This window comes from Panicum virgatum, chromosome 2N (genome assembly GCF_016808335.1).
Source record: "Panicum virgatum strain AP13 chromosome 2N, P.virgatum_v5, whole genome shotgun sequence".
Lineage (NCBI taxonomy): Eukaryota > Viridiplantae > Streptophyta > Magnoliopsida > Poales > Poaceae > Panicum > Panicum virgatum.
In genome coordinates this window covers 28,266,154-28,284,412 of record NC_053146.1, presented here as the reverse complement: position 1 = coordinate 28,284,412, position 18,259 = coordinate 28,266,154, and positions in this window count along the sequence as shown.

Sequence of the window (18,259 nt, the reverse complement as noted above, 5' to 3'; positions counted from 1 at the left end):
CCTAATTTCCCGGCACCTGCAGTTCTAAGCATGTGGCTAACATAACTTCTCTGCTAGCATGAATAGTATACTAGGATCTGTTGCCTATGCTCCTGGTAACCTTAGGTGTACTCGTTTATTGTTTATTCATGAGAGTTGGCTATTCTGTGTGTGTCACATTACCCCTGATTATCCTTTATTATCACTTACCCCTGTATAATCAGCAGTTTACAAATTATCTCATAATGTTATGGTTATGTAACTAGTAAACATCTTTACACAACCTCGCCGTCCCTTGGGAAAATATAAATAACGATACCCTGAATACTTCCGGGTGAAATGCTACAATGGTATATCCGTGCGCTTGTGGATCCTTCTATAATCGTTAAGACGTACCACACACCGTTTCATGGCGTCGTTGCTATGAACCTAACCCATTCATAGTGACGGAGCTATGGAATGCCCACCGGCATTTCTAGCGCCATTGCTGGGAATTAAACCCTCCTAGTAGCAATGTTAAGAAATGTGAACAAGCATTTCTGGCGCCGTTGTCGGGAATGGCACTAGGTGTAAAGATTTTACTAATGCATAAACATGGCAATATGAATAAGAGGTAGCTACTACTTATATAGGCTAATGTGTTTTTTTCTCCTGATTGGATGAAAACAGGGTAGTGTATGTCTGGTATCTCCTTGCCGACAAACTTCGTTGAAAATCTCGAGAAGCTCCTGAGAAGGGTCCGACCTCACGTCATCCCTCCTCCGCTCTCGCTGTCAACAAGTGAACCAGCTCGTCAAGCACCAACGGCAACAACTGAACCCATGGCTGAGAAGACTCTCCGCGATTTCTCCGCCCCCTCAGCCGCCAATGTGGTGACTGGACCCAACGTTGATGTTGGGAACATGAACTTCGAGCTGAAGTCCAGCCTCATTAACATGGTGCAGGCTAGCCCATTATGTGGCAAGCCGAATGAGGACGCCAACACCCATATCCAAAACTTTCTGGAGTTATGCAAGACCATAACCATACGAGGCGTTGCAGTTGACGTCATCGGGCTCCGTCTGTTTCCTTTCTCCCTCCTGGGGAAAGCAAAATAGTGGTTTTACCATAACAAAGAAGCCGTCAGTACATGGGACAAATGTTACACGGAGTTCCTCGCCAAGTTCTTCCCGTTGGGCAAAACAAATGCCCTACATGGAAGAATTTCAAGTTTCCAGTAGACATAAAGCTTGGGAGAGACTCCAAGAGTACATACTCACTTGTCCTCATCATGGGATGGATGAGTGGCTCGTGCTCCAAAGCTTCTATAACGGGCTACAAGAGCCCACTTAGATGCTGCTGCTAGAGGAGCCTATCTAGACCTCACGATTGCCAAGGCTACGACCATGATTGAAAAGATGGTCTCCAAGAAGGGCTGGAACGAGGAGCGTTCCCAGCCCTGAACCAAGGGCGGAATGCATACCATCAAGGAGACAGATATGCTCATCGCCAAAATGCACCTCCTATTGAAGAAACTCGACGAAGGGAACAAACAACAAATTCTCGTTCCTGTCCAAGCCATGCACTCGTACTCAATGTGCGAGGTTTGTGGTGAAGGTGGACACTTGGGGAATGACTGCCCCGAGACCCGTGAAGACGCAGCATACATCAACAATAGCAACAATGGGTTCCGTCCACAAGGAGGCCAAGGGTAGGGGTCAAGTACGCCCACCATTCCAAGGAGGAATTAATAATTTTAACTCAAATTTCAATTCGAACCAACCCTCCTTGAGAGATCTTGTCTTTGGCCAAGCCAAAATTAATGAATCCTTAAATAAAAAGCTTGCTGCCAATGATAAAGTTTTGGAAAATATAAATGCAAAGGTTGAGACTCTTTCTTCTGCTCTTAAAAATCAATTAAGTTTCAACAAAATGATAGAAAAACAACTTGCGCAAGTAGCTGCTGCTTTTCCCTTTTCAAAAAAGATAAATGCGGTGACCACGAGGGGTGGTAAGTTGTGACACCCCGGCCTACAGATAGTACAGGAGGATTTGAGAATCTCTCGGATGAGGCAGAAGAGTTATGCTATAGATCCCTTTTTTCGGATTTATGTAACACCTATCTGGAGTTAGCACAGTGATGCATGGGCAGTGTTGTCTAGATAAGACAGAACCTTACATAGTGGGGTTGTCTCTTCTTTGACCTTACCAATCTATGTTTCCTCTTTACCCCAGCTCAGATGTCAGCTGAACAAAACAGCCTTGGAGATAGTGCAATGGGTGATGGTGTTCATGCAACAGTTTCTGTGGAGCAGCCGATGACGGTACAAGATCAGTCTTCGCAAACAACATACCACCTGAAGAATGGTGAGAAAGCTTGCCCGTGTTGCCAATTCTATGGCGTTCCTTGTCGTCAAGTTCGTGCGACTGAAGATGAAGCCACAACTAGGAGGAACCAGAGGTTGTTCTCCAGTACAAAGAGAAAGTTGTCTCATCAAGAGCAGCTAGCAGAGGATTCCCTTTTCCTTGACTCCCCATCGGTCGATGAGCTACAGACCATCCAGAAGAGAAAGGATCCTGAGTGCTCTAGAGATACACAGGTCAAGAACCAAGCACTCTATGATTATGTTGATGGGTTGACTATCACTATGAATGTGATTCAACCAAGTAGCGCCATTCACCACCACCGTATGTGCTACAAATGTGGGCAAAAAGGTCATTATGCCAAAAGTTGTCCACAGAATCACCCGTCACCAGGAGCACCAGTCCAGGACCTTTCACCAATCCCGCGTACCAGTGGCGACGAGACCCACCATATTTCCGGGAACTGCTCTAAGCAAGATGCCCAGAATGATCAGGATCAGCAGCAGGTGATACCAGTATGCAGTGATCGTACAAAGCATGAGCAATCCAAGAAGGGACCAAAAGAGTACCTCCAGGGTAGAGTTCACCATGTGTCAGTGGAAACCATTCGGGATGATAGTCCAGTCATTCTTGGTATGCTTCTAGTCAACTCTTTTCCAGCCTCAGTGTTGATAGATCCTCGTGCTACACATTCATTCATCAGCACGCAGTTTGCTGCTAAGCATGAGATATTGAAGCTTCCCATGAGAAGAGAATGATCATCAAATCACCAAGAAAAGAACAGATCTCCAGTTACATATTTCCTCGAGTCAGCATAAGGATAGGCGAGGCAACCTTCCCTAAGGACCTTATTGTAATGGAGTCAACAGGAATCGACATCATTCTTGGTCAAAATTGGTCAGTTCGAAACAAACTTGTGATGCAGCCTACCAAAAGAGTGGTAAAGGTCCAGACCTTGTCAGGAGAGCAAATTGAGCATGAGATTCAACATACTGCCAGCTCAGGACATGTGGGTATGAGATCCCGACTCAGGAGTGAGTAGAACTTAATCCCATCCTTGTTTCTCTTTGCTAGCCAGCCCAGAATCTCGGGACGAGATTCCTGTAAGGGGGTAGGATTTGTAACACCCTAAATTTAAATTTTAGTATTTAATAATAAATTTAATTGGCTTTATTTAATTTTCTAAGGTTTTATATGCTTAGACTTGCATTTAAATTAATTTTCTCTCACAAGATATTAAAATTTTTTCTAGGTTAAACTCATTGTTGCATTCATGCTGGTGCATGGTTTTACTTGTTTGAGTGTTGTAGGGTTTGAATTAAAATCTGTTTTGAATTCAAATTAGTTTGAGTGTGTTTGGAAAAAGAAAAGAGGAAAGAAATGGGAAAAGAAGAAACCCAACCCAGTTTCTCAAACCCAGCCCAAACCTAAACCAAACCAGCCCAACCTGTTCTTTCCCCGCGGCCCGCTTCCCTCTCCCCGCTCCGGCCCAGGCAGCCCAGCAATCAACCAGCCCGACCCTTCTCTTCCTTCCTTTCCCCGCAGCCCACTTCTCCGCACCCGGCACGCCTCCCGCATTCCCGCTTGGCCTGCCCCGCACGTTGCGCCAGCCCAGCGAGCCGGTCTCCGCTCGGCCCAGCATCGCTTCGCCCGCTTGCCGCTCAGCCCGGCTCGCATGCCCCGCGCGCTCGCGCCCTCTCCCACCGACGCCCCGAGCCCACCTGTCGGCGCCATCTTCTACCTTCCTCTTTCCTCCGCGCGTCAACGAAAACCGGTGATCTCGCCGGGGATATCTCCCGCGCCCTCCACGGCACGCCTCCCCGAGATCCCCGGCTCCTCCCTTTAAACGCCACCCCGGGCCTTCCCGGCTCCCCGTCCTCCACGCCGGCGCCGCCCCAAACCCGAGCCTGCCGCATCCACCTTGCTCCGCCGCGAAGAGGCCCTTCGCCGCCGTAGCCTCGCCGCTCCGCCGCACCCCAGCCCGGACAAGCCACCGCAATAGCTTTGCCGTAGCCCCAGAAAGCTTCCAGAGCCCTCAGTCCCGGCCCTAAGCTTCTACATCGCCGGAATCGTGCCCGAGCATCACCGCCGGTGAGTTGCTCCGCTACCGCAATTCCTCGCCGCCGGCCATTCACGGACCTCCCTGACCCCCGTAGCACCTCCGCAGGAGCTCCACGAATTGAACCACGGGATCCGGATGCCAGGAGGAGACCTGCAGCGCCCTCCTCCGCGAACACCGCCCCCATCGCCGCCGCCGGATCTCGACGTCGACCATGCTCCATTGTATCTCCGGCCAGTCTGAACCCTCGGTGAGCCACACCCCGACCTCCTCTCTCTTTTGCGTTAGATCCAAGAGCTCGTAGGCCACCTCGTGGACCCTGCGCGTCGTGCCCCGGCGAGGCTCGCCGCCTGCGCTGTCGCACCCATGTCCCGAGCCCGAGCGTACCCTGCTGAGTGCCCAGGCATGTTCGTCATGGCACGCTGGCCATGCCCGATCCAAAGCCCGCTCGGTTTGACCCCGGGATTGCCAGTTCGGTAAACCTCGGCGAGCCCGCGCCGCCGAGTCGCCATCTCCAACGAGCGCCACGCTTGGAACCCCGATCTACCCTTCTGACACCGCCAGTGAATCATGCATGGCGTGAGGAGCGTCCACGGCCAAACCCCGGCCCAAACCGAGCCCTGGAACGCCGGATTGGCCAACTCCGGCGATCCCCCGCCGCGGAAACCCTGTTCCGACGACTCGCGCCACCGCCTGCGCCTTAGCGCGCCTCTGGCCGCCCAATCCCATGCGGACGGATCAGATTAGAACCAGCGTACCCCTTCACCTGGCGTTTTGCAAAGTAGCCCCTATGTTTTTCCAAAAACAACCCGCCGTCCAATCGCGTGCAAAAGTATTTGCATGTGGGTCGTTTTTAGCGTTTTAGCCCCTGATCTTTTCCCTTTTTGAACCCATAGTCTAGCCCTGGTGTTTTAGCACTTTAGCCATCGGATATTTTCAGTTTTTATGTATAGGTCCCTGGTTTTTGCAGAAAAGCCCTGGAAAGTCTGTTTTTCTTACAGTTTAGTCACTGGATCTTGTTTTAGGCCTAGTTTTTGCGTTCTAGCTCCGTTTTAGGTGTTCTTTATGTCCACGCGATCGTTGTAACACATAGAATAGTTCTAGCTTAGTTTTGTTTGCTGTTTTTTTATGTATTTTTGTACTGTTTCTTAGTGTTAGCCTTTGTTTGCATGTATGTTTATGTTGTTGCCTTGTTTTTGGCCATGTGTTTGTGAGTAGACGTTGAGCTACCAGAGGAGCATCAGTACCAGTACCCGGAGCAGCCACCATCTTCTGAGCAGTTTGAGCAGCAGGAATAGTTTGAGGAAGGCAAGTATAACATGAACAACACCCATCACTTCTAAGTACATTTTCATACTGCATCTTAATACTGTGTGCCTATAAGGACTTTCCTAGCCACTTTATATCCTTTATATATATCCCTTGGGTTGCATTTTGGTTAGCTGTGCTAGGTGCCGCGCTATAACACACTTGGTCCTTTTTAATTAATTTGATTAAAGGTATATGCAACTTCGTCTGTGCTCCGTGTCTTGACGCCGACTAGACCTGCTCCATAGTCGCCGATCCACCCTCACGGTTACTCCTTACCAACGAGATTCTTTGTAATGGCCTCGTAGTGAGTTTGCTAGTCATCTCACCTACGGAAGTGTGATGAACAACTAGCGTAGCTCACGACTTGTGGGTAAAGATGTGCAACCTCTGCAGAGTGTAAAACTGGTATACTAGCCATGCTCACGGTCATGAGCGGCCCAGATCCTCCTTTTGATTAGTGGGGTTACCTTGGTGGTTTCGGTTTGGTTCTCAGTAGTTCATAATTAATTTTGATTAATTTCTATGTAACTGGGTTTATGGTAAATCATCCACTTGTAGTAATTAGCTTTAATAAAATTTTGCCAAGATTAAAAGCTAATGCAGTTGAGTCAGCCAACCTTAGAGCATCATAGTTTGTGTTATACTTGTTGAGTACAAGTTGTGTACTCACACTTGCCTTCTCTACTCTTTTTCCTCTTGTTCTTTTTGGGATACTCTACTGCTGCTCAATTCCTGCTGACGCGAGGGAGTTCACTCAGAGCTACCAGGAGTATGAGGACTTCTAGGTGTTCGTCTCCCAATCGACGTCCCTGTGGTGCCCAGCTTCCGAGAGACTTCGTATATGTATTTTACGCTTCCGCTGTATCAGACATTTTGTCATTAATGTAATAAATAACTTTTGTATTCGCTTTATTATATTTTTTTACGTGATATGTGCTATGATATACTATTCATTCTATTGTATATACGTGTGACTTGATCCTGGCACGTATATGATTGCTCGGTTTATGTCCTTTTGTAAACCGGGTGTTACATAAGTCCACTCGTGATCCACCACATACTAACCATGCAGAGAAAGCAACAAGGCCACATGAGGAGGAAGAAGAACCTCCAAAACATGACGACCCCGAGGATCCCTAGAAAGAGACTCCACAGAAATTCATCGATACAAGCTTCCTCCCGTTTCCCACCCGGAAACGGAAGACCGCCGTGGACGAGTTGTTCACTCATTTTGTTGAGATGATTCAGAAGATACAAGTTAACATCCCGTTGCTAGATGTGATGCATGTGCCAACTTACGCCCGTTATATCAAGGACATCATCAACAACAAGCGACCACTGCCCACGATGGAGGTTGTCAAACTAACAGATGAGTGTAGCGCATCTATACTCAACCAACCTCCGGAGAAGAAAGAAGATCCAGGGCGCTCAACGATCACCTGCTCAATCGACACTCAACACTTCGGCCATGCTTTCTGCGACCTTGGGGCTTGCGTCAGTGTGATGCCCAAGGTCATCTTCGACAAGCTCAACTTCACACATCTGACCCCAACACCGATGCACCTGCAGCTAGCGGATTCTTCAGTCCGCTATCCAGAGGGAATCACTGAAGACGTTCTAGTCAAAGTTCAAGACTACTTCATTCTAGTTGACTTTGTAGTGCTCGACATGGAAATATCAAAAGAAACACCACTCATCCTTGGGCGGCCATATTCCTGAGCACTGTTGGAGCACACATCGATGTGGGGGCTGGAGAAATCTGCTTCAACATCAACAGAAGAGAAGAGAAGTTCCATTTCTAGCCCTAGAAGGAACAATTCTCAATGATCAACACCAAATCTGGGTCGAGCACGCAAGAAAAAGCTGAAGTGACTTCTCCCGATCAAGAACCTACGACCACACGAACAACAAAGAAATCAAAGAAGGTGTGGCGGAAGGTTACAAGTTTGTCCTCGTCCACTTCTCCAGGACAGGCCGAACAGTGGTAAGTTAAGCAGGAGAAAGGTCCCGCTCTTTATTCTCAAAACGATGAGCCCTTGCCGAAGGTAAATCGGTACGTATCTCATATTTCATTCTTCACCATTTTGCTTTTCTCAACTTTTTGATTTTCCCCACTGCATATTTGAATTTTCAAAATTCCCTTGCATGCTAGAATCTTTTCTAGCACCTTTTTCTATTTTCACAAAAATCCAAAAATATTTTCTGAGCATCAAAATCCTTTGAAAAATAATTTTGAACATCTTTCGAGACAAAGTTTGGCCGGGCGGGTTCATCGCTCCATATTTATACAGAGTGTTGTAGTTTGCTATGGGTTAACAGACGTAGTTAGACTGCAGTAGTAATCAGTAGCGCAGACATGGTGTCTGGGCTAAGGGTTACCTTCGTTTGCCTTATATCCCACGGTCTGTGAGGTAAGCTGCAGGTGGTGTAACACCCGGTTTATAAAAGAACATAAACCGAGCAATCATATATGTGCCAGGATCAAGTCACACGTATATACAACAGGATGAACAGTATATCACAGCACATATCACGAATAAGACATAATAAATCAAAATACAAATGTTATTTATTACATTAATGACAAAATGTCTGATATAGCGGAAGCGAAGTACAAATACGAATAAAACTCTCCGAAGCTGAGCAGGGCGCCACAGGGACGTCGACTGGGAGACGAACACCTAGAAGTCCTCGTAGTACTGGTAGCACTGGACGAACTCCCTCGTGTCGGCAGGAACTGAGCAGCAGTAGCGTATCCAAGAGAAAAAAGTAGAGAAGAGGCAAGAGTGAGTACACAACTTGTACTCAACAAGTATAACACAAACTATGAGGCTCTAAGCTGGCTGACTGACTGCATTAGCTTTTAAGTCTTGGCAAATTTTTATTTAAGCTATTTACTACAAGTTGATGAATTACCATAATCCCAGTTACATAGTAATTAATAAAAATTAATCAAGTTACTACTAAGAACCAAACCAAAACCCCGAGAGGCACCCCCTCGTCGGAAGGAGCTAACCCCACTAATCAAAAGGAGGATCTGGGCCGCTCATAACCGTGAGCACGGCTAGTATACCAGTTTTACACTCTGCAGAGGTTGCACATCTTTACCCACAAGTCGCGAGCTACGCTAGTTGTTCATCACACTTCCTTAGGTGAGATGACTAGCGACTCACTACGAGGCCGTTACAAAGGACACGTTGGTAAGGTGTAACCGCTAAGGAATCAGGCTCCGCAACTGATGGTAACCACCTTGAGGGGTACGCACACCAAGCCTCGTAGCCTGGCTACCATTGAAGCTCACCACCCCCCATGCCCCGTCGGTAAGTTACTCCCGAACCAAAATGGCCTAATTAGTAAGCCAAGACCGTCCCATTCCAGTCTTGTGGTAGCGCTTGTTGTCCCAGGTTGTCGCTCTATGAACCGGTCCTTATGGAGAGTGGCCAACCAGGCAGTAAGCACTGTGCTGGCCCCCTAAACCATGTTTTTAACAAAAACCAATTTTAACGAGACGTGAGCCACTCAAGCCACACAGAGGGCCACTCTCAGAATTAAGTTGCATATACCATTAATCAAATTAATTAAAAAGGACCAAGTGTGTTATAGCAGCGGCACCTAGCACAACTAACCAAAATGCAACCCAAAGGTACATATAAAGGATATAAAGTGGCTAGGAAATCCTTATAGCCATACAGTATTAAATGCAGTATGAAATTGTATTTAAAGTGATAGGTGGTGTTCATGTTATACTTGCCTTCCTCGTACTGCTCCTGCTGCTGCTCAAAGTGCTCGGAAGACGGCTGCTCCTGGTACTAGTACTGGGGCTCCTCAGATGGATCAACGTCTACTCACGAACACATGGCCAAAACAAGGCGCAATAATAAGCATACAAGCAAATACTACAAAAACTAAGAAACAGTACATCAATACATAAAAACAGTACACTAAACTAGTCTAAAACTATTCTACGCGTTACAACGATCACGTGGATATAAAGAACGCCTAAAACGGAGCTAAAACGCATAATCTAGGCTAAAAACAAGGTTCAGGGGCTTATTTATAATAAAAAACAGGGTTCCAGGGACTTTTCTGCTAAAACCGAGGGCCTAAACGTAATTAACCATTAAATCTAAGGGCTAGCGTGCAAAAATGGCAGGTCTGGACGGTGGGTTCTAATAGGGAAAAGCTCAGGGTCCTATTCGTTAAAAACCTGACCTAACTGGAAATATTTTTGAACTATACTGGACGGCGGGTTAAATCTAAGAAAGCTGGGGGGGTCTTTAGAAAAATGCCAGGCCGAACCGGTATCTTCGGTTCAGGGCCGTTAGATCTCGATCTGGCGGCTTGAGTTAGTTGGGCTCTAGATCTAATCTAGGCCGTTGATTGTTGATCGGGTGGCCAGGGCAGGCTTGGCGTGAGGGGCGGCGGCGCAACACCGCCGGCGTGCGATTCCGCGGCGGCGGCTCACCGGAGACGCCCAATCCGGCGCTCCTGGGCTCGTTTTGGCCTGGGATCTGGCCCAGGGGCACGAGCGAGGCATGTGTGGTTTACCTGAGGCAACATAACGGTGGATTGGGGCCTGGTTGGATCTTGCCACGGCGAGGGGCGGCGCTGGGCAGTGGGGCTCGCCGGTAAACGAGTGTTCGAGCTCTGCTGGGCTCAGGCGGGCGGCCGGGAAGCGTCTGCGTGCGTGCGGGTGCTAGTGCGAACCCGAACAAGGGCCGCGTGGGGATGTGCCGTGCGGCGGGGACTCCGCCATGGAGGAGTCGTGGCGTGCGCGGCGGCGGAGCACCGGCGCATGCCGTGCTGGTAGCTAGGGTGGCCTACGGGTTAGGCTAGCTAGCGCAGAGGGGAGAGAAGGTTGGTGCATGGCTCACCGAGGTTCGAATCAGGCGTGGATGTCGTGCAGGGAGCTCGGCGGTGAAGGTCGGCGGCGAGATGCGGGCAGCGTTCGGGGACGGGTCGCTGTGGAGGTCGGAGTAGAGGCAGCGGGCCCGGGGGAGTTCCAGGCGTCGAGTCGGAGTCGCGGCGCCGATTGGCGGTGGCGATGGGGCGGCGGAACAGTCGGACTTCGGTGGCGCAGGGCCTTGCTCCGGCGTGGGGGTCGCGGGGCGACTGCGGCTACGGTTTGGGGCTGTGAATTGGGATGATGGGTTCCAGGGGGGTCGGGGATGGTTTAAAGGGCACAGCCGAAGATCCCGGCGTGTGGGATAGGGAGGAAAGGTGCGGGTATCGCGGCCGGAGATCGCGGGGAGGCGCGGCCGTTGCGTGGAGCAGAGGTCGCGGGGGAGGAGATGGCTCTGACCCGTGGGTCCGGCTTGGCAGCCACGGGGGAAACGCGTGAGGGAGGCTGGGCCTCGGCATTGGTCGCTGGGTCGTGTGGGGCGGACTGGGCCGGCATGGGGAAAGCGACGCGGTTGAGAGCGTGCCGAGTGGGGCGAGCGGGGTTTTGGGCCAAGCGCGGGAAGTGAGGGGGAGAGCTGGGCTGCGCTGGGCCGTGCGGAAGGAAAGGAAAGGGGGAGACGGCCTGGGCCGGTGTAACACCCTAACTTAAATTCCAGCTTTTAATAATAAATTTAATTGGTTTTATTTAATTTTCTAAGGATTTAATTTGCTTAGCCTTGCATTTCTAATTTGTTTCTGCTTCATAAAGTAATTAAAAATTTATTCTAAGTTCAACATGTTTGTGCATTCATGCTGGAGCATTGTTTTGTTTGTTTGAGTGCTAGAGTGAATTCAAATTCAAATTTGAATTCAAATAGTTTGGTTTGAAATAGAAATAGAAATAGAAGAAGAGAAGAAGAATAGGAAACCCATATCCAAACCCAACCCAGCGCTCAGCCCAACTCGGCCTGCTCCTTTCCCTTTTCGCAGTCCGATCTCTCTTTCCCTCGCAGCCCGATCCCGGCCCGTTGGTCGCGCGTCCCTCCCTTTCCTGTGTTCGGCCCACCTCCGCGCGCTCAGCGCCGCGAGCGCTCGCCCCGTCTCACTGCGCCCCGCCCCACGTCCGGGTCCACCAGCCCGCGGCGCGTGCCCCCGACTGACACGGCGGGCCCGCTTGTCAGCCGCGCCTCCAGCAGATCGCGCAGCGCACGCCGCTTCACCACCTGTCGGTCCCTCCCCGCGCCTGCGCGTCACACCCGTGCGCGTTCCTCAGCAAGCCTACCAACCGGGCCCACGCGCCAGCGTCAGCCAGCCTCAGCGAGCGCACTGCACCCGCGCTTCATCGGCCCAGCGCTTACCCCGCTCGCCCGAAGCCCAGCTGGCTCCTCCCCACGCGCTGGCCTGCGTTTCCCCCGCTCGCTCCAGCTCGGGCCCGCATTTCAGCCCAGCCCAGCCATGGCTTCCCTTTCTCCTCCCGCGCACAGACCATGCATCCCCGGCCCAGCTCGCGCGTCCCCTCCCCTCTCTGACGTGCTGACCCCACCGGTCAGCTCTGTCTTCCCCGCCCTTCGCGGCCTCGCAACAACAGCTCGCCGTTAATCTCGCCGTAACACTCGCCGCGAGCCCAACGGCCCGCACGCCGAGATCCCGGCCCCCCCTCCTATAACTGGCCCCGCGACCTCCCGTGACCTATCCCCACCCCAATCTTTCCCCAGAACCCTAGTGCCGCCTCCACGATTGCTCCGCCCGGAGCAGAGCCCGCGCCGCCACGGCCACGCCACTCCGCCACGCCGGAGCCCCGGCCGAACAGCGCGCCGGCTCCGCCTCGACGCCCGGATCCTCCCCGAACCGCTGCCCTCTGCTCCGACCGCTGCAGCGCACGTTCCCGTGCTCCGACGCGCACGCCGCCGCCCTCCATCAATGCCGGCGCCCCTGCACGCCGGCACTGCTCGATTCGAGCCTCGGTGAGCCAAACCCCGATCCCCTCTCTCTGCTGCGCTAGACTCTAGAGCCCTGTAGGCCACCCCGGGACCGGAACGCTTGCATTCTGGTGAGCACCGCCGCACAGACCCACCTCCACCACCGAGCCCCACGCTCCGGCCATCCCCGACTCATGCACGAGGGCCCAGTGGATCACATGCGCCGCACTTGTTCCTTTGCACCAACCCGCAGCCCAAAACGAGCCCGGATGGCCATTTTCGGCCAACGCCGGCGAGCTCCCAGCCGCCCGCCACCACGGAGCAGAGCCCCGGCGGCGTTCCGCCACCGCCGACGCCCGCGAAGCACCCCAGCCGCCCGATCTAAAACATACGGGCTCGATGAGATCCCGAGGCCATTAGATCTGAGCCTTTTGATCAATTTCCGACGGCCCCTGAGCAAAGATAACGGTTCAGCTTGAATTTCTTGCAGAAGAACCCCTGGGTTTTCCTTGAATCAACCCGCCGTCCAGTCGGGTTCAAAAATAATTCCAAATAAGTCCTATTTTTAGCACGCAGCCCCCTGAACTTCCTGGAAATAGTGCCCGCCGTCCAAGACCGTTGATTTTTGCACGCTAGCCCTTGTATCTAACCTTTAATTACGTTTTAGTCCTCGGTTTTTGCCCAGAAACCCCCTGGAACTCCATGTTTTCTTACAAATAGGTCCCTAGAACTTGTTTTTGGCCTAGATTTTGCGTTTTAGCTCCGTTTTAGGCGTTCTTTATATCCACGCGATCGTTGCAATGCGTAGAATAGTTTTAGACTAGTTTAGCGTGCTGTTTTTATGTACTAATGTACTGTTTCTTAGCTTTTGTTAGTGTTTGCTTGTATGCTTATTGTGTGCCTTGCTTTTGGCCATGTGTTCGTGAGTAGACGTCGATCCCTCTGAGGAGCCCCAGTACCAGTACCCGGAGCAGCCGTCTTCCAAGCAGTTTGAGCATCAGCCAAAGCAGTACGAGGAAGGCAAGTATAACATGAACACCACCTATCACCTTTAATTACATTTTCATACTGCATTTAATACTGTATGCCTATAAGGATTTCCTAGCCACATTTATCCTTTATATATTACCTTGGGTTGCATTTTGGTTAGTTGTGCTAGGTGCCGCGCTATAACACACTCTGGTCCTTTTTAATTAATTTGATTAATGGTTTACTTGAACTTAATCCTGAGAGTGGCCCTCTGTGTGGATGAGTGGCTCACGTCTCGTTAAAAGATGGTTTTTGTAGAAACATGGTTTAGGGGGCCAGCACGGTGCTTAGTGCTTGGTTGGCCACTCTCCATAAGGACTGGTTCATAGAGCGACAACCTGTGACAACAGCGCTACCACAAGGCTAGAATGGGATAGACTTGGCTTACTAATTAGATCTTTTTGGTTTGGAGTAACTTACCTGCGGGGCAATAGTAGTAAGCTTCAATGGTCCCTGCTCCTCCCGCTTGGTCTGTGCTTGGATTGCGCTCCTGTGCTTGTACCCCCGGAGGTGGGTCCCATCGCCGCTGACCTAACTCTCGCGGTTGCGCCTTACCAACGAGATTCTTTGTAACGGCCTCGTAGTGAGTCGTTAGTCATCTCACCTAAGGAAGTGTGATGAACCTCTGGCGTAGCTCACGACTTGTGGGTAAAGATGTGCAACCTCTGCAGAGTGTAAAACTGGTATACTAGCCGTGCTCATGGTTATGAGCGGCCCAGATCCTCCTTTTGATTAGTGGGGTTGTCTCCTTCCGACGAGGGAGGTGCCTCTCGGGGTTACCTTGGTGGCTTGGTTTCGGTTTGGTTCTCAGTAGTAACATGTTTAATTTTGATTAATTACTATGAAACTGGGTTTATAGGTAATTCATCAACTCGTAGTAAATAGCTTTAATAAAATATTGCCAGCACTTAAAAGCTAATGCAGTCAGTCAGCCAACCTTAGAGCCTCATAGTTTGTGTTATACTTGTTGAGTACAAGTTGTGTACTCACTCTTGCCTCTTCTCTACTTTTTCCTCTTGGCTACGCTACTGCTGCTCAGTTCCTGCCGACACGAGGGAGTTCGCTCAGCGCTACCAGGACTACGAGGACTTCTAGGTGTTCGTCTCCCAGTCGACGTCCCTGTGGCGCCCTGCTCAGCTTTGGAGAGTTTTTACCGTATTTGTACTTCGCTTCCGCTGTATCAGACATTTTGTCATTAATGTAATAACTAACTTTTTTATTTGCTTTATTATATCTTTTACGTGATATGTGTTGTGATATATTGTTCATTCTGTTGTATATACGTGTGACTTGATCCTGGCACGTATATGATTGCTCGGTTTATGTCCTTTTATAAACCGGGTGTTACAGAGTGGTATCAGAGCCGTATCGACTGTAGGACGAAGCCTAGATAGAACTGGTCGAGTTCTAGGACTTCTTCTCTCCAATCCATGTCCGCTGAAACTATTTTACTATTATACCCCTTGAGTTCTATGACTTTTACTCTTCTTGCCTTGATTTTTCTCTCTGAAGAATAGTTTTTGTAGATTTGGCCTGAATCAGTCATCTGACCACCATGAGTATTAGCTAGGAGACCCTTTTATAATGATACGATAGCACGTTCTGCGGCGTGTTGTGTTAGTCGAGTCGTATGTTAAACTCGGCTAAGTTGTGAAAATTATCTGCTTGTTATTATGCTACATGTTTGATTTGGATCTTTGGCTGATTGCATAGTTTAGTAGTTAAATTTGTTTAAAGAACATCAGTCTTAAGTTAAAGTTAATTAATTAATGAAATGAGTTAGATCGTTGGGGGGGTAAAACCATCCACTCGATCCTCGCTACCTTATCATGCTTTGGGTTTCTGTCTTGTTGAGAAGAAGGATAGCGCGAAGAGAAGGTGATATCCAGAGACTCACCGACAAGGATGTCGGTTTCTGTAAGGGGGTAGGGATGTGACACCCCGGCCTACAAATAGTACAAGAGAAGTTGAGAATCTCTCTGATGAAATAGAAGAATTATGCTCTAGTTCCTTTTTCCCTGGATTTATGTGACATTTATCTGGAGTTATCAGCAGTAATGCCTGAGCAGTGTTATCTAAATAGGATAGAACCTTAAATAATGGAGTTTTTCTCTCTTCCTTGACCTTACCAATCTGTGTTTCCTCTTTGCCCCAGCTCAGATGTCGGCAGAACAAAAAGACCTTGGAGACACTGCAATGGGTGATGGTGAGGAAACTTGCCAGTGTTGCCAATTCTATGGTGTTCCTTGTCGTCAAGTTCGTGCAACTGAAGATGAAGCCACAACTAGGAGGAACCAAAGGTTGTTCTCCGGTACAAAGAGAAAGAGGCCTCATCAAGAACAGCTAGCTGAGGATTCCCTTTTCCTCGACAGTCCATCGGTCGAAGAGCTACAGACCATCCAGAAGAGAAAGGATCCTAAGTGCTCTAGAGATACACAGGTCGAGAATCAAGCTCTCCATGATTATGTTGATGGGTTGACTATCACTATGAAGGTGATTCAGCCACGCGGTCGCAAGGAGTCCAAAGAGCAATCAGCAGAAACGATGCAATATGTGATGCCAAGTTCACATGGAGGTCAACCAAGTAGCCCCATGCACCACCACCGCATGTGCTACAAATGCGGGCAAAAAGGTCATTATGCCAAAAGTTGTCCAGCACCTCAGGCTCCACGACAGGCAGGACAACAGGGATGCCTAGCCCAACCCAGGGCGCCACGACGGGGGAAGGTGAACCACGTGACGGCCGAGTCAGCGGCCAAGGCCACTAACGTGGTTATTGGTACGTTCATGGTCAACTCTCATCCAGCTACGGTGCTTTTCGATACCGGTGCTACTCATTCTTTCATTTCCAAGTCATTTGCCGAGCAGCATCGTATACCAGTTTTGTGTATGAGGACAGCTATGGTAGTTAGCTCACCTGGGGGCCAGATACACACATGCTCTATATGCTCCAGAGTTAGAATTGTCATAAGGGGGGCAGAATTCCGCACTGGTTTGATCGTCATGGATTCCTCGGGGATAGATGTGATTTTGGGCATGGAGACCCTTATCAGATGGGGAGTCCGTATTGATTGTGCTTAGCAGACAGTTCACTTGTCAGCATCTGATGGCCAAGAGGCGACAGTTAGTGCTACAAAGCCTTCTGATTTTCTTCATCAGATAGAGGCTAGACCCACGGATGATATTCGCGTGGCGTCTGAATTCCCGGGTGTCTTTTCGAAGGACTTGCCAGAAGAATGAAGAGGAGTTGATGAAGACCTATCCTGACCTCTTTGCTAGCCAGCCCAGAATCTCGGGACGAGATTCCTGTAAGGGGGTAGGATTTGTAACACCCTAACTTAAATTCCAGCTTTTAATAATAAATTTAATTGGTTTTATTTAATTTTCTAACTATTTAATTTGCTTAGCCTTGCATTTCTAATTTGTTTCTGCTTCATAAAGTAATTAAAAATTTATTCTAAGTTCAACATGTTTGTGCATTCATGCTGGAGCATTGTTTTGTTTGTTTGAGTGCTAGAGTGAATTCAAATTCAAATTTGAATTCAAATAGTTTGGTTTGAAATAGAAATAGAAATAGAAGAAGAGAAGAAGAATAGGAAACCCATATCCAAACCCAACCCAGCGCTCAGCCCAACTCGGCCTGCTCCTTTCCCCTTTCGCGGTCCGATCTCTCTTTCCCTCGCAGCCCGATCCCGGCCCGTTGGCCGCGCGTCCCTCCCTTTCCCGCGTTCGGCCCACCTCCGCGCGCTCAGCGCCGCGAGCGCTCGCCCCGTCTCACTGCGCCCCGCCCCACGTCCGGGTCCACCAGCCCGTGGCGCGTGCCCCCGACTGACACGGCGGGCCCGCTTGTCAGCCGCGCCTCCAGCAGACCGCGCAGCGCACGCCGCTTCACCACCTGTCGGTCCCTCCCCGCGCCTGCGCGTCACACCCGTGCACGTTCTTCAGCAAGCCTACCAACCGGGCCCACACGCCAGCGTCAGCCAGCCTCAGCGAGCTTACTGCACCCGCGCTTCATCGGCCCAGCGCTTACCCCGCTCGCCCGAAGCCCAGCTGGCTCCTCCCCACGCGCTGGCCTGCGTTTCGCCCGCTCGCTCCAGCTCGGGCCCGCATTTCAGCCAAACCCAGCCATGGCTTCCCTTTCTCCTCCCGCGCACAGGCCATGCATCCCCGGCCCAGCTCGCGCTCTGCTCGCCCGCTCACGCGCGCCGGCAGCCCAAGCCCGCACGCGTCCCCTCCCCTCTCTGACGTGCTGACCCCACCGGTCAGCTCTGTCTTCCCCGCCCTTCCCGGCCTCGCAACAACAGCTCGCCGTTAATCTCGCCGTTAATCTCGCCGTAACACTCGTCGCGAGCCCAACGGCCCGCACGCCGAGATCCCGGCCCCCCTCCTATAACTGGCCCCGCGACCTCTCGTGACCTATCCCCACCCCAATCTTTCCCCAGAACCCTAGTGCCGCCTCCACGATTGCTCCGCCCGGAGCAGAGCCCGCGCCGCCGCGGCCACGCCACTCCGCCACGCCGGAGCCCCGGCCGAGCAGCGCGCCGGCTCCGCCTCGACGCCCGGATCCTCCCCGAACCGCTGCCCTCTACTCCGACCGCTGCAGCGCACGTTCCCGTGCTCCGACGCGCACGCCGCCGCCCTCCATCAACGCCGGCGCCCCTGCACGCCGGCACTGCTCGATTCGAGCCTCGGTGAGCCAAACCCCGATCCCCTCTCTCTGCTGCGCTAGACTCTAGAG